This window comes from Cryptomeria japonica, chromosome 5 (assembly GCF_030272615.1).
Source record: "Cryptomeria japonica chromosome 5, Sugi_1.0, whole genome shotgun sequence".
NCBI lineage: Eukaryota > Viridiplantae > Streptophyta > Pinopsida > Cupressales > Cupressaceae > Cryptomeria > Cryptomeria japonica.
In genome coordinates, this window is record NC_081409.1 from 560,380,137 (window position 1) to 560,395,644 (window position 15,508).

The following is a 15,508-nucleotide window of genomic DNA, read 5'->3' on the forward strand; positions in this document are numbered from 1 at the left end:
TAAATACATATGCTTAAATACTCGTGAAAAGTAAATTTAACAACAAATTATTGTTTTCAATATCATGATATGTGCCAATTATTATCTAATTTCAATTCAATATTGGAACACATGCATGATTTCTCTATTCAATCATATGCACAACATGTATGGTTGTATGTAGATGATTCCATCATTTACATACAACCATGTATGTAATAATTTCATGTGTGATCATTATGAGAACATCAATGTTAATGAATGCATAATAAAAAATCTTGACAATTACAATGAAAATATTCATCACTATAAGCAATATAAACAATAAAGATACATTGAATGCGATAAATCTTTGTTCTCTTACTGTAGTCGATTTCTTCTATTGTTGTCAATAGACTGGAATGGTCTTCTAAGTTGGCAAGAATTTAAACTAATCTATTTACTGTGGCTTTCCTTCAACAAACAAAACTATTATTTTCTCTTTCTTAAAACAAAATATTGTTGTTCATAATATTTTCCAAAATATAATTATTACTATACACAAGAATGGATAATAACATAATATATCAAATGAAAGCCAAATCATTTATTTATAGAGCAATTTAAAAGAAGATGAAGTTCGCTTCCAAATCATTGTTTTATAGAGCAATTTAAAAGATGATGAAGGTTGCTTCCAAATCATTGTTTTTAGCAACTGAGATTCCTTCATCTTTGCATGTCTAACTGCTTCATTTATTCTTCCTTTTTAATGGTAGGCACAAGAGCTTCTTTGTCTATAGGAGTATGTTTCCTTGACTCGGATCTTGTCCTTCTTACATACTCCCAAGAAGCTTTTGATTAGGGGTTACCTGAGGCTTTATTTTTCTTATTTTCTCTTGAAGCACTTACCTAAAGCCTAAGACTTAGCCATTGTCTGCTTCTTTCCACAACTTCTTTAGAAACATCATCAATTTGCACATTTTCCTTTTCTGACCATCTTATTGGTGAGAGAGGTCTTTGATCCACCTACATTTCATCATAAGTTGGGTCTAGGACTTCTCTGTCATCTCTGGAATCTTTAGGAATATTGGTTTCTAGATCAAAACTCTTCATCTGATAGGCGGTTAGCCTACAAAATCCCTTTTTCTTGGCATCAAAACTATCCTATAGTCCTTCTCAAAAGTCCTCCAAGGCAGGTACATGTCCTTCATATGAGACTGACATCATTGCCTTCAGCTTGCCAAATGGATCATATCGTGGCTGAGCATAAGAAAAATCTATAAGGCATAGGTCCTGCAACTCATGAATTGTCATTTTTGCAGACTGTAGATTGTGACACATAATATTCAAGGACAATCAAGAACGTTACTCTAGTTTTGTGCTTTTGGGTCATGAGGGCTTGAACCCCTGCCATTTGTCTTGAATACTCTAAAACAATAATCCTATTGCTACAATAGCACAAGAGGAGGAAAGGGTTACCAATGAATTTTCTCAATCAGATATAAGTAGACCGTTGGTTCTAAATGAACCAGGTTCCCCATTCTTGGATTAGTTTCATGACCTCGATGGACATGCAATACCCTACATCACTTGTTAACCTATAGATAACTGCATAAATGAAAGCATCATTAATTCTTTTAAAATGGTTCTTAGCCTCTTGAAAAGGCAACTGAGTGTAATACTCTGAAACTCTTTTCTCCTATGTTCCTTCTCCTATTCTGCCTTCAATGTTTAACCCTAGATAAAAGTCGCTTCTAACAACCATCCATATCACATAAGAAGTCATAAAGAATCTTTTAGTCTAAATTACATTGCACATTTGTTCATGGATGTTATCTGATATGATTTGTGCCCAATCAAAATATTATTTCCCTTTAAGGATGGTGTAGATGTAATGAAACATCCACAAGTGGTAATGTTTGACATCCTCATTTTTGAAGGCTCTACTAGGCATGACGATCAAGTTGCATGGTGCATCTCTGAAATATGCCCTTAAGATATTGTTTGTTGCTTTCAAGTCTGATTTACTTGGTTCATTGAGCCATACTTCATTTATGTGATGCTTATTATTTATTGCATTCTTGTTGAAGATTCGGATGGCTTCTTCCCCAGTTGTTTGCAGGACTTTATAATATTTTGGGATGCCGAAGTTCAAGGCAAGCATGCCAGCCAAAAGATCTACCACCACATTCCCCTTTGTGTCCACATAGTTTCTGGTGTCTTTGTTGTAATGTTGAGCAATTGCCAATATTAACTTTGGCGATTGGATTGCTTGGGAAAAAATCATAGCTTCTACGAGTCCAGGTCACCTGATTCTCCTATATGCAATATTTGGATCTTGGCTAGATACTTCCCTCTTGATGGCCTCTAGTTCAATGTGCCCTATCTCTATGTCTGTGACCTCATTTTCAAACTTTGAAACCAATGTTTGGCCTTGTATTGATACTTTATGGTGATGGGATTCTTCTCTAGCTTAATCTTGTTCCTGATCCTCTTCCTTGGAGTTGTTGTTGCTTCCATAACAACCTTGCAAAACAAGCTACATAATCAGTATCTTAGAAATATCATTGTAAAAGAAATGAACTCCGTAATCTCGAGGTTCCCGGTTTCCAATTTAAAAAGAACTTTACAAACCAAAAGTGTGACTTCGGGATTTCAGGAACCCAAGGTTCCGGAAACGAAAGAAATCCAATATAAACCTTACTCTGGGATCTCGGGATCTCGAGGTCCCGAAGTGGAAGTCACCACCAGCTCACAATTTCGTGATCCCAAGATCCCAAAATGCTAAAGGAGAAAGATCGAAAAGTCTAAGTTACATGGTTAGACTTCAGAATCTTAGATGGGATAGCTTGGAAGGTACAAGTTCACACCAAAATACACTTCAGGGTTCCAGAGTGAAGGGGTTAAAAGATTCAATTATTCTTCAAGATCCTGGGAACTTAGAGTTTCGAAGAATGAAAGACATGAGCCATAATGCTTTTTCAAAATCCCGAGAACCCGAGGTTCCGAAGTGCAACAATAAAAAAAGACAAGGTCCGGGATCTTGAGAACTCGAGATCCTAAAATGGCATGAACGCAAAAGCCAGATCCCATGAGGGGGGAAGGAAATCGAAGAAAGTCGAAACTGTCGAATGACAATCAAAACCTAAACCTAGACTAAAACCAAAAACAAGAAAAACTCAAACCAAAACAAGGAACCAAAAAAGAAAACCCTAACCAAAAGCAGGGAACAAAGAGAGAGAGAGAGAAACCCCCTACCTCGAAAAAGGAGCAGGAAGACACAATAGACACACACACACAAACTCGCTAAAATCATCGAATGAACTGGGCTCTCGGATGACTAGATGCGGAAATGAGCAAAATGAGCCATGGGAAGGGTATTTATACCCCTTGGTAACCATACAAATTGAGGCGCAATGCGCTTCGGGGTTTTGGGATCCCAAGGTCCTATGGTGGGAAGACAATCAACCTCAACACTATGGAATCCGAGACTCTGAAGAGAAGAGAGACAAAAGAAGGAGAACCTAGAATCCCAAGATTTTGAGGTTTCAGCGTTGGACAACAAGTGGAACAAACTAGAGGGCTCGGGATTTCGAGAACCCGAGATTCCAAAGCCCTCACAAAAGGAACAAAAGAAACAACACACAAAGGACTTCAGGATCCTGGGATTTCGGGGTTCTGAGGTCCTTCACACGTGGACAAAAAAGAACTTCAAGATTTCGGGATTTCGAGATCCCGAAGCTCCAAAGACAACAAAAAGAAGGCACTTCGGGGTTTCGGGAACATGAAACAACAAAGTAGAAACAAAAAGAAACAAGGAAAAAAGGATGCACTACGAGATCTCGGGATCTCGAAGCCTCGAAGTGTGCAGAAAAAAAAAGGCACAAAACACACTTTGGAGTTTCAGGACCCCAAAACTCTAAAGTGGAAACAAAAGAAACACAAGGAGAAACAAAAAACAGAAGGGAAAGCAAAACAAAAAAGGGGACCCACACTTCTAGGCATAGAATGGAGGGTGAAAGTATGCAGGGCATAACAAGATGGTTTTTCAAGTTACAACCAAACAAAAATTGCAGAGGATGATCAAAATAAAACAACATTTACCACTCCCTGGGGCACCTTTTGTTATCAAGTCATGTCCTTTGGTCTCAAAAATGCAAGTGTCACATATTAACACACTATGACAGTAATATTTTATGATTTCATGCACAAGATACTGGAGGATTATGTAGATGACATCCTAGGAAAAATTAAAAAACTAGGGCAAAACATCCAACTATCCTTGAACATATTTTTGAACGTCTAGCTAAGTACAAGTTGCGCCTCAATCCTAAAAAGTGTGTATTTGGAATTACATTAGGTAAACTCCTAAGTTTCATAGTTTCTAGGCACGGTATAGAAGTTGATCCTAAGAAAGTCAAGACAATCCTAGAAATGCCTACTTCTAAAACATTGAAGAATATGTGGTCTCCAAGGAAAGCTACAGTCTATTAGATGTTTTATTGCTCAACTTGCAGATAAATGTCAACCATTCACACATATTCTTAAAAAAGGTACGAAGTTTAAGTGGGATGCTTAGTGTCAACAGGCATTTGATAAAATAAAATAATATCTAGCTCATTCTCTAGTATTAATGCCACTAATTTTGGGAAGACCATTCCTCTTGTATATCTTAGTTACTCCAATTGCAGTGGGATCACTCCTTGCTCAACATGATGATCAGTGAAAAGAACATGTCATTTACTACATTAGACGAACCCTGGTGGGATATGAGCTCAATTATTGTTGATGTTGTTTGCAATTTGTTATCTTCATTGGATATAATTTTGGTATTATGTATATGATAGTTGGTGGTCCAAAAATATCTTTGTGTTGTCCAGATGTTGTGGCATTGTTCATAGTTGGTTGTGATATTCTATGTTAGACCTATCCTTAGGTCCAGATATGATTTGTGAAAGTTTGTTTGATATATTATGGGTCTCACTGTAGCGTGTGGAGATCCGAATTTGAGTTATTTGCATTGGAGAATATGTTTTGACCGTTATTTGCTTATATGGACACATAGTGTGTGGATATGTTGTTGGTTATATTCCGATGATTGTGGATCAATGAATTGATCTTTGGAAGATGTGTTTTTGTCCCCTCTTTCTCTTGGAGTGGATAAATGTATGTATTTTTTATTCGAAAGGTATATTGTGGTTTAGGCCAACTTGGTTCAAGTTTTGATGATCTATCTTGTATATAAGGAATGTATGTGTGTTCAAGTTTAGTGTGAGAGGAAGCAGAGCAAGAGTGTGGGGAAAACATAGTAAGTGTGTGAAATTCAGAGGAGAGTTGTGTTCAAATGATATGCAAGTTGTGTTGAGACTATGACAGAGTTACGAGACAAAGTGTTGCCAATTGAGGTTTGAATTATGTGTTGATTTTGGTCTCTTGATGCAGAGTTCAACGACAAATTCATGATCAAGAGATCATTTCCATATCATTTTTGTATCTTGCCATGTTGTAGTTAGTTTTAGGTTTTGCAAGTCCTCTTTTGTATCTTGCCCCAAAAACAGTTAGCCTTGGTTTGCAAGTCCGGAACAGTGAGCTCTTTTCATTGTTCTGATATACATAGTGGATATATTTTTGTGGGCAAGTGCTCACCATGGTTTTTCCCTGTTTGGGTTTTCCATGTAAAAAAACTTGGTGTTCATGTGTTGGATGTGTATTGTTGGTTAATTGTTTATGTATTGCATTAGTTTCTATTTGGACTGATTCTGTAGTGTCCCTCCTTGACATGTTTTTATTTTGATGTAATGTTAGACATTCATGGATTTGTTGAGATACATTTATGATACTCTTGTTAGATGCTTATGTTATTATTTATGTTTTGGTGATAGACATTCATGTGCACAGATGATACATTATGTTATATTTGGATGATGATACACTTTAGTCTATATTGGGATTTATGATTGGTTATTTATGCTTATTTAGTAGTTTATGGTTATTATAATGTTATCATGTTATGTGCTAACCATGATTTATGATTATATTGGATATGATGTGTTTATTGATGTGTCTCCATTTGATGCAATGCTTTTATGTATGTGGAAGGGACGATGCCATACCATTCATTGCGAGTAAGGTGTGACATTGCGATTCTCTTTCCACCGGTGTGTATACTATGTGATTGTGTGTGTGGGGGATTGTAGGTACTAGACATCAACTCCACCTGGCTTCACAGATCTAAGCGTGTCTCTAATCCCAATGGCAAGTGGAAAACAAAGAATGATATAATATCATATCACATTCTAGGCCTAGTCGATACCTTGTCAGTTCTAGTATTTTGGTTAAGTTGTCATGCGATGTTTATTTATTATGTGGGTTGATTTTTACTATGTTAATTAATTAATTAATAATGTTATGAGTTTTAATGTGTAAATAAGAAATAATATTTATTGTGAGTTTAATATTATTGAATGAATTATTTTATTAAAGCTTTTATATTTAGTTGGGATTTTAATTGATTATTTTTAATTAAAGATTTTATAATTAAAATTGCTAATTAATTATTTATTATTTCTTCATTGTCAAGAAAGTGTTATTTATTTTTAGAATATTTGTAATTGATGATTTATTAATTATTTTTGCGAGAATTATTATTATTTGTGATTTTATGATTTATTTGGTTATCCTTTTTAGTGGGAATTAACTATTAATTATTTATTTATTCTTTTAAGTGACTTATTATATTTAAATGGTTTATCACTTATTAATTTATTATTTTATGGAGATTTTAGTTTGAGAATTAATTTAATATTCTTTATTTATTTTAGCTTTATTTTATTGGCTAGTTAGGAGCTTTATTTAGTATTTATTATTTTTAATTTGTTTCGAAGGTGAAATTGAAGTGAGCTTTACACTTTGCATTGAAATTTCTAAATGGGTTTTGTGCATACAATATTTTTGTGATTATTATTATTATTTTTAAGATTTTTATTTTAGGGTTTTTTAATGAATTTTAATGAGTGTTTAGCATTATTATTATTGTGTGGAAAGTTTTGGGAGAAGCTCTGCGTTGTTGTTGCTTTGGAGAATTTTTGGTAAATTTGGGAGTAGAATTGTTTTTTGTTTTGAAAGAGATTTTTTGTGCGATTGTTCATTGTGAATTACGTATTGGGAGATTTCTTTGTTCATTGTGGATTTCATTGACAATTTCTTGGATTGTGGTTGCACTTCAGTTCTTTCTCAGATTTAGACCTTTCTTCTAAATTCCAGGTTGGAGATTTCTATTTCTTAAATTTTATTTTATATCTTTTATTTTCGGAAGGAAAGTCTGAGTTTGAAAAGAAATTGAGAAAATAATATAATCAAAATTTTAAATAATATGTATGAGAAACTTTCATATTATTTTTGGGATTAGTTATGTTTGTGTACTTTTTGTACTGGAAATATTTGTCCTTTGTAGTTAATTCCAATACTTATTTCCAAATTATTGATATAAATTTTGTTGAGAGTTTATCTATGTGTTTGCTTTGGGCATCATTCTTTTAGAAATGAAATTTGATTATCTTATGATTGGTGGTTGTCGGGATTTGTTTTTCGTATATGTGGTTTTCCTGTTGCGTGAATTTCCTTGTCATGAAATCAATCCCCTTTCTTTAAGATCTTTGTTTTGGGATTTATGTGATTATGATGTTTGTTTTAGATCGTTTTGTTTGCATCAAACTTGATTATGTGTTATCTGGAGTCTATTGAAGAATTTTATTTTCATTCTGAGTCAAGTTTCTCTCTTTTAGTGAATGCGCCAAACTATGTATTGCATGCGCTAACTTGGGCAATAAAAGCATTGTTTAATTAAGTGAATGCGCCAAACTGTGTATTGCATGCACTAACATGGGCGATAAAAACACTGTTTAATTAAGTGAATGCGCCAATCTGTGTATTGCATGCGCTAACCTAGGTGATAAAAACATTGTTTAATTGCGCTATTCTGGTATTTTAATATTTTTTACTCTTTTGGAATTTTGAATTATTTTCCCTAGTCTGTGTGAATTAGATATTATCGATAATTGCATATGATATGCTCTCTTGGAATTATGTTGTGTTGGGAAAATCAACTTATTGTAATGGTTCGATTTGTAATATGGGAACAATTGAATTATGCGTTACAGATGTTTATGATATATATTGGTGGTTCATGATTTATGTTTTAACCCTAGACCTTAGAAGCATGTTAAGGGAAGTGGCTTCCAAGTGAGTACTAGAGTCACGAGAGATAGACTGCCAAGAGGTTCCTTCTAAGGATGCTTGGAGGTCTAGACTACTAGGGATCTCATTGGAAGTTATTTGTAAACAAGTGATAACCTCAATTAATTAATCTAAATGGGTTGGGTAGAAGGATTATACATGAATGAGATAATGAAATGGCTTTGGAACCCCACTCATGGCCTAGAGTGCTAGTACAAGCTCAAGATGAGATTTGGGAAGGCCTTGGAGAGGCAAACCGACCTCCCTCGAGAAGGTTGAGACGGTTCCGCATGGGTGTCACCTACCAAGAGGTTCCTTGTAAGGATGTTTGGAGATCTAGATGACAACATGTGATGACACTTTCCCCTACTTGTGTCCTTTGTCTTAGCCTTTGTTTCATGGAAGTCTCTTGCATTTGTTTTTGTTGCTATTTGAGCCTATGTCTTGTGTGATCAAGTCTTTGTTTTGTATTTGAGCCTTTTTCTGACGATTGATAATCTTTTGTATATGTTATCTGGTTGTTCTCTTGTTAATCTTTATTTTATGGTTGAGACTATGTTTTGGGTTGATGGTCTTAGATATTTTGTTGTGAGTCTTTGGGAGATAGGTGTCCATCTAAGCTTAGTGTGTGTGAGTTCTTATATCATTCTTCGGGCATGGGGGGTGGTTCCTTTCAATGGTTCCACATGGTCGGGTGGTTGATGCCTTTTCTTCCATTAGGATATTTCCTCAGCGTTGGATATTCATGAGTGTTTTGGAAATTTCCCTGTTTCTACAGTTTCTTGTACTATGGAGTAGATGTACTTCATGATTATCTATTTGCAGTAGATGATGTATATTTGTGTTTGGATACTTATACATGATGTAATATGCAATCTTGATGTTGACTTATGTAATGTTGATAGAGAGACATGGTTATATGTTGTACATGGACATTGATTATTCTTGGATGTTGTATACTATCTTATTAGATGTTAGGGTTTAAGTAATGATGTTATGTTACCCTAGAGAAATTGAAAGATTAGAAGAATTTAATGGAATTGAGAGTGTTATCATTTCTAATGATTATTTTTGCTTGTGTACTTTAGTTGATATGTTTTAGTTTCTCTAGGGTTTTGTGATGGGCATTACAGATTCACCCCCTCCCTCTCAGTCCTACCTTGGGTTCAACAGCGCTACGTATCTTCTATACCAAAAATGTCAAAAACTTTCCTCAAAAAGGAGAAAGAAAGCAAAAATTAGCAATTGTCCATACTAACACTTGTAAATCTTATTTTAATATTAATATATAGTGGCTTGCCACCTTGCTTAAAAAAAAACCACTCGCCACCCAAAAAAGGAACGCACAAACATCTAAAAAAAGCAAGTAATTAATGGATGGTGGGTGCCCATCAATTACTCAACCATTACACAAATTTGAAGTGTAGCGTTGTGTTTTTCATGCCAATTTGTTTTTCAATAGGGAAAGCGTACCAGTAGCTGTTATAGCTAACTTCACGCACCCAAAGATTCTAAATGGTACATTGGATTTCGATAAAAAAATTTCGATTGTTTCCGTATGTGACTTATTGCTTATATCTATTATTTTGGCTTTTGGGTAGTAACAATGCACTCTATGGGATCCATCATACACACAAGGGTCAAAAAGTACACATTTCAAAGTGTTGCCTAATACCTACTTAAAGATGCCCCAATAATTGTGCACTTAAAACTGTCAATTCTTATGCACAAATGGCCCAATAGTTGTGCACAAATGCCCCTATAGTCATGTATAAATGGGCCAATTATGATCCAAAAATACTAAAAAGTTCAAGCTATTGGTACATGTGAAATTTATTAAAACTTTTGGTTATCATTTTTTTGTTTTCTTTAAAGTTAGTAATTGAGGTGTTAAGTGAGCAAGGAATGAACATCATTTTGAACATGGGCGATAATTGGTGTTCTTCCCCTAGTTACCAAAAATATGAGTAAAAAAAATCAAATTTGCAAATAGAAAATTTGTTTCTTATGAAAGACATTTTCCACAAAATTGATCCATATTTATTATTAAGATATATACCAAATTTATTTTATAATATAGATTTAATATTGTATAATAAAAATATATCATATTTTATTTTATTTTATATTATGTTAAAAAAGATTTAATGTTATATTATTAAAGATTATTATTATTTTGGTTTAAGCATTGCTGTGAAGTCTTCGCCAATTCTGCAATTGAAATCTCTGTTATTTGGATACATGGAAAAATGTAAATTGTTTGAAATTCTAGGTACCGTTACTTTTGGAATTCAAACCCTGTCTATTTCCTGTTTCAATTCTCTTCATCTACTTCTTTCCCATGTTGCTGAACAAATATTTCAGGGTAGTTTGCATTCTCTACTTTGTTCCTCATTATTTCCTCAATTTCTAAATCTGTGTCCATCTTTGGTACATGATTAGGAATCAATTGTGGTCACAATTAATCAATACCATCTTTTACAAAGTAATTTGTTCCTTGACCTTGATTCAAGCACTCCTAACAACTGTCTGCGATACCTGCATTGAATTTTAGGCATACCATTTATTGTATTCAACTTTATTTGGAAATTGTGAGTAAATATCACCCATAGGTTTGCAAATTCTCTTCTGTGATCCCCATGATGTATGTTGTTTCCTCCTATCCTCCTCATTTCAGATTAAGGGTATTTAGCAAGGTTGTGAGAATATATCGTGAAGCTTCAATACTTGTATTGACACTTTACTACATTGTAAAATGTAAATAGACTGGTGGATAGTGGAGTTCAGAAATTTTTTCCCCACTTGCTGGATTCTTCCCCTGTTTAGGGTTTCTCCAGGTCAAGACTCAAAATGACTGTTACAGTCAAAGCCTGTCTAAGGGCTGTGTCACAGCAGCCAAACATAAAGAATCCATTGTTAACGAGCTCTTCGGAAGTATCTCACTCGATTTAGGGATCGCCGTAATGGAAAAATACTCTTTACACTAATTCCTCCTTGAAAACAACTAATTATTCCAGTTATATCCTATGTTAATTTTAGTGCAAACTACAGAAGGGTTTTCAAACAATAGCACACCTTGCAGCTCGTGCCTTACGCTTCTCATCCTCGGACATTTGAAACGAAACCCCGAAGCGCCCTGCTCTCTTCTGATTCCTTTCAAAATCAGAACCAAGCTCCGCACCGGGCTGCACCAGACCTAAATCTTTAACCTAAAAACCTTAAACCTCAAAAATTCCACATATTTACATCTGGTTCAAAACTTGGTGCTTTAGTGAAGCAGAGGATTCAACAACCAAATCAACTGCTACATTAATTAAACTGTAATGAAACAGGACAAAAAAATTCAGTCGACAAGAGTAAAACCCAATTTTTTTCCCCTTTCCTGCTGCCTTCAGAGTGGTAAATGGTAGCAGACGGAAGGGATAGAAAAATCCATTGCATTCCAGATTCACCACGTATACTCATCATGAGGCATTGAGAAGAAAGGAGGAAAGGGTAAGGCGAGCAACATGCATAATTCAGATTGAAAACTACTGATAGGCATCATCCATGTTCCATGATGGAGTTACATGTTCAGACCAAGCGCATCTTCAGGCTGCCGCTTCCAACCCCACCTCTCCCCTTTCACTTCTCATAGTCCTTCCCTGCCCAAACCTTTTAATACAATGCCAAACCAGGGTTACCAGTACTTGTAACTCTACATTTAACGCGTGGTGTTGGGAGAGTTGTGCATTTTTATTACTACATGTCTAGGGGAAGAGCATCAGGATCTCTTTTGAGTGTATTTCTTGTGTATCGAATCTTTCAATTAGTAATTTTAAAGGAGTAAAAAAAAATAATGATAATGAACAAGAGATACAATGCTTCGAAGTAGAGTTAGAAAAACATTTGATATAATGTCATACAAAAATCTAGAATTATTATTAGATGAAAAATAATTTGAAATATATTGTAAGAAGAATTAAAGTTGAACAAGAAATAAATAAATCTTTTAAGTTTATAATATATTAATGGAGTTTAAATTAATATATTGAAAATTGTATATTAAAAAATAATTCATTAATTAAATTTTAAGATTAATAACTATTTTTAATAAATCAATTATTAAAATTTGTTATACTATTTAATTTATTTTTGAGCTTTAAAAATAAATTAATCCAGTTCAAGTTAGTATTATAAATTTTTAATGTTGAAAATTGTATATTTTAAAAGTAATTATTCATAAATTAATTTTTAATATTAAATATTGTATATTTAAGAAGTAGTTATTTGTAAATTGAATTTTAAGATTAATAATTACTTTTACTAAATGAATTACTAAATGTAATTGTAATATTTAATTTATTAAGTTTAAAAAATAAATTTATGAATAATAAATATTTATAATTGATTTATTTTTAAAACATATTAAAAACAAAAAAAAAATTAACAATTAATAATAAATTTATTAAATAAACTAAATTATATAACAAAAGAGAAATTATTTTAATAAATCATGATAAAATATTTCTTACAAAATATTAAAATATTAAATTACAAATTCAAAACTTAAATAAATTTTACAAAACTATTTAGTATTTACTAATCGGCCTTCTTCTGCAGCGCTTGTTTTTAGTGATGTGACTCCCAAAAGCTATGTATTAAATGCATCCGTAGGAGACGATAATGGCAATAGGTAAAAAAATCATTATAGTAAAATTGCTAGGTAGTGTACGAAATATTATATAGGTTTTTTTATTTTTTTTATAATTACGTGTGGGACATCAGAAATAAATTATATGATATATATTTAATATGATTTGATTGATGTAATCAAATATGCAATATAAAAGATATATATATATTTTTTACACTGATTGTTTGTGATATAGACCAATAAGAGAAAAGATAAATGATATTTATATAATCATGTAAAATAAAAAATAGATATAAACTCTAGAAACTTTATTTAAAAATTTTAATTTTGTGATATGATTGGTTGAAGTAATTAGAACATTTGTCTACAAGTACTCTCAATTTTGAGTGGACAATTATTCGAACATCTTTAAGTAGGTATCCAACGGCACTTTGAAATGTGTACTTTTTGACCTTGTGCACATAATTGATCCACAGTGTACGTTGTTACTACCCAAAAGCCAAAACAATAGCTATAAATAGTTAAGTAGCATATAGAGACAACAACAACAAAAAAATCATCGGAAGTCAATGTACCATTTAGGATTTGTGGGTCTGTGAAGTTAGTTAATAACCACTATTGGTGCGCTTCCCCAAGCACCCTTAATAAACAACAAAAACACACATTTTCCAATTCTTAATGGATACATCATGTTAAAAGTAACCATCATAATGTTGCAAGTGACCCCCGCTATGTTATAAGTGATAATACAAGTGATTTTGATAGAAAATATAATATTTTGTCAATGGGCATTCGGTCTACTAATGAAGTTGAATGGTTCCAAATGAACCCACCAAGGATCAAGCCTTGCTAATTGTGAAAGCTTCAACATCATAAGGGATGAGGTCGAGATCATGCCCTCGACAGATTTGGTGAAATGGATACCCCTCAGTCCTTGGCTCTTAGCCAAAGTGGGTTTGTGTGCTCGTGGACTTCGTGCCCTTGTTGGGTTGTCGTGCTCATAGGCTTCGACCTCCATATATATATAAGAGAGAGAGAGAGAGAGAGAGAGAGAGAGAGAGAGAGAGAGAGAGAGAGAGAGTAGTTCCTTGCAAGTACTTCACAACTCTCTTTACTATTGCCTAATGCTCTGTGTTAGGATTAGCCATAAACTAACTCAAGACTCCTATTGTTTGGGACACATTTGGTCTACTAAAAAGGATACATACATCAAACTAACAATTGCACTAGCACAATGAACACAAAACTTACCCTCTATTTCTACAGATGAAGATGAACATTGTTTAATTAATAACAAAGTCCCCAGTAAAAATATGAATATTCAATAGTCTATTGTTTATCGTGCTAAGATACTATAGCATAGAATAAATGGAATACCCCAAATTTTACACCAAGGCATTAGTAGAAAAAACACAAATGAATAAAAAAATTTCCTACAATTGTGATAAATACACATCACATCCTCATTTTTGCACATATGATGTTGTCAAAACTAAACATTATACGTAACGGACACAATGAAACTACAAAGTATATAATAGAACAAGGTTAATGCACACCGACATAGAAACACAAGTTGAAGAGTTACACATATATTGTAAATTGACATCAACATGACAATAAATGAAGAATATTGAACCTCCTCACAATTAATGATAGAACTCACATTGTTGGCACCAATGATAAGAAAGAATAGAAAACATCATGTACTAAAGATCATCCCCAACACATTCTTGAGCCCGAAAAAAACTAATGACTGATTCACAACACTCAAAAATCCTCTCAAACAAGTCATTAATGGTTGATCACTACGAAGATGCAACAACTCACCAATGTCTCACCAAAGACTAATCAAGAATGTTTAACACAAGCATACTACAAAAAGAATTACAAATAGCCAAGGACAAAAGACAACATCAAACTAACAAGATAGGCATTCAAGGTAGACACTAAGATTTTTGAAAAAGGTCTAAAAGTGAGGGTCATCCCTTTCCTTCTAAATTTCACCCCTATACTATCGAAGGTCGCCATTGGTCAAATATGTGATCTACAATTAGTGGAACTGTTGGGCTTCTTAGAAACCTTGAATTTGTTTTGAGGCATGATAGAGGGTCCCCTACAATCCTAAAACCATTAGACACAAACAATTAACTTGAAACGTCACAAAACAAGAAATGAGGTAAAAATCCCCAAAACTAGTGAAAAGCTAGACTTAGGAAAGCTTAATGAGAACAATCTAGGACATGGTCTTAACCCCATTTATGAGTTGCTAATGAATGGTTTATAGAAATCAACTTAAAAGAGTTTAAGCCACATTACAAAACATTAAAAGTCACAATACATCAATAATCATTTTACCAAAATGCATTATTCACATGTAAGTATTTATCAACTCAAAATGTGACAAGGGGGCATGCAGTCACATGTGAATTCCAAATTCAAGTATTGAAAATATAAATATATATTACTGATTTCTATATATTCACAACATTTGCATCGAACATCATGATTGTTTCATCATTTTAGCTCACAAATACACATCAAATTTTACATATAATCATGGTTTATCATTTCAAAATGAGATTTAATTTCAACAAATAATAATTATTTCACAATTACAAAGGACAAATCACATCACAAACATGGATAGATCACATTTTAATACAAAAATGATGTACA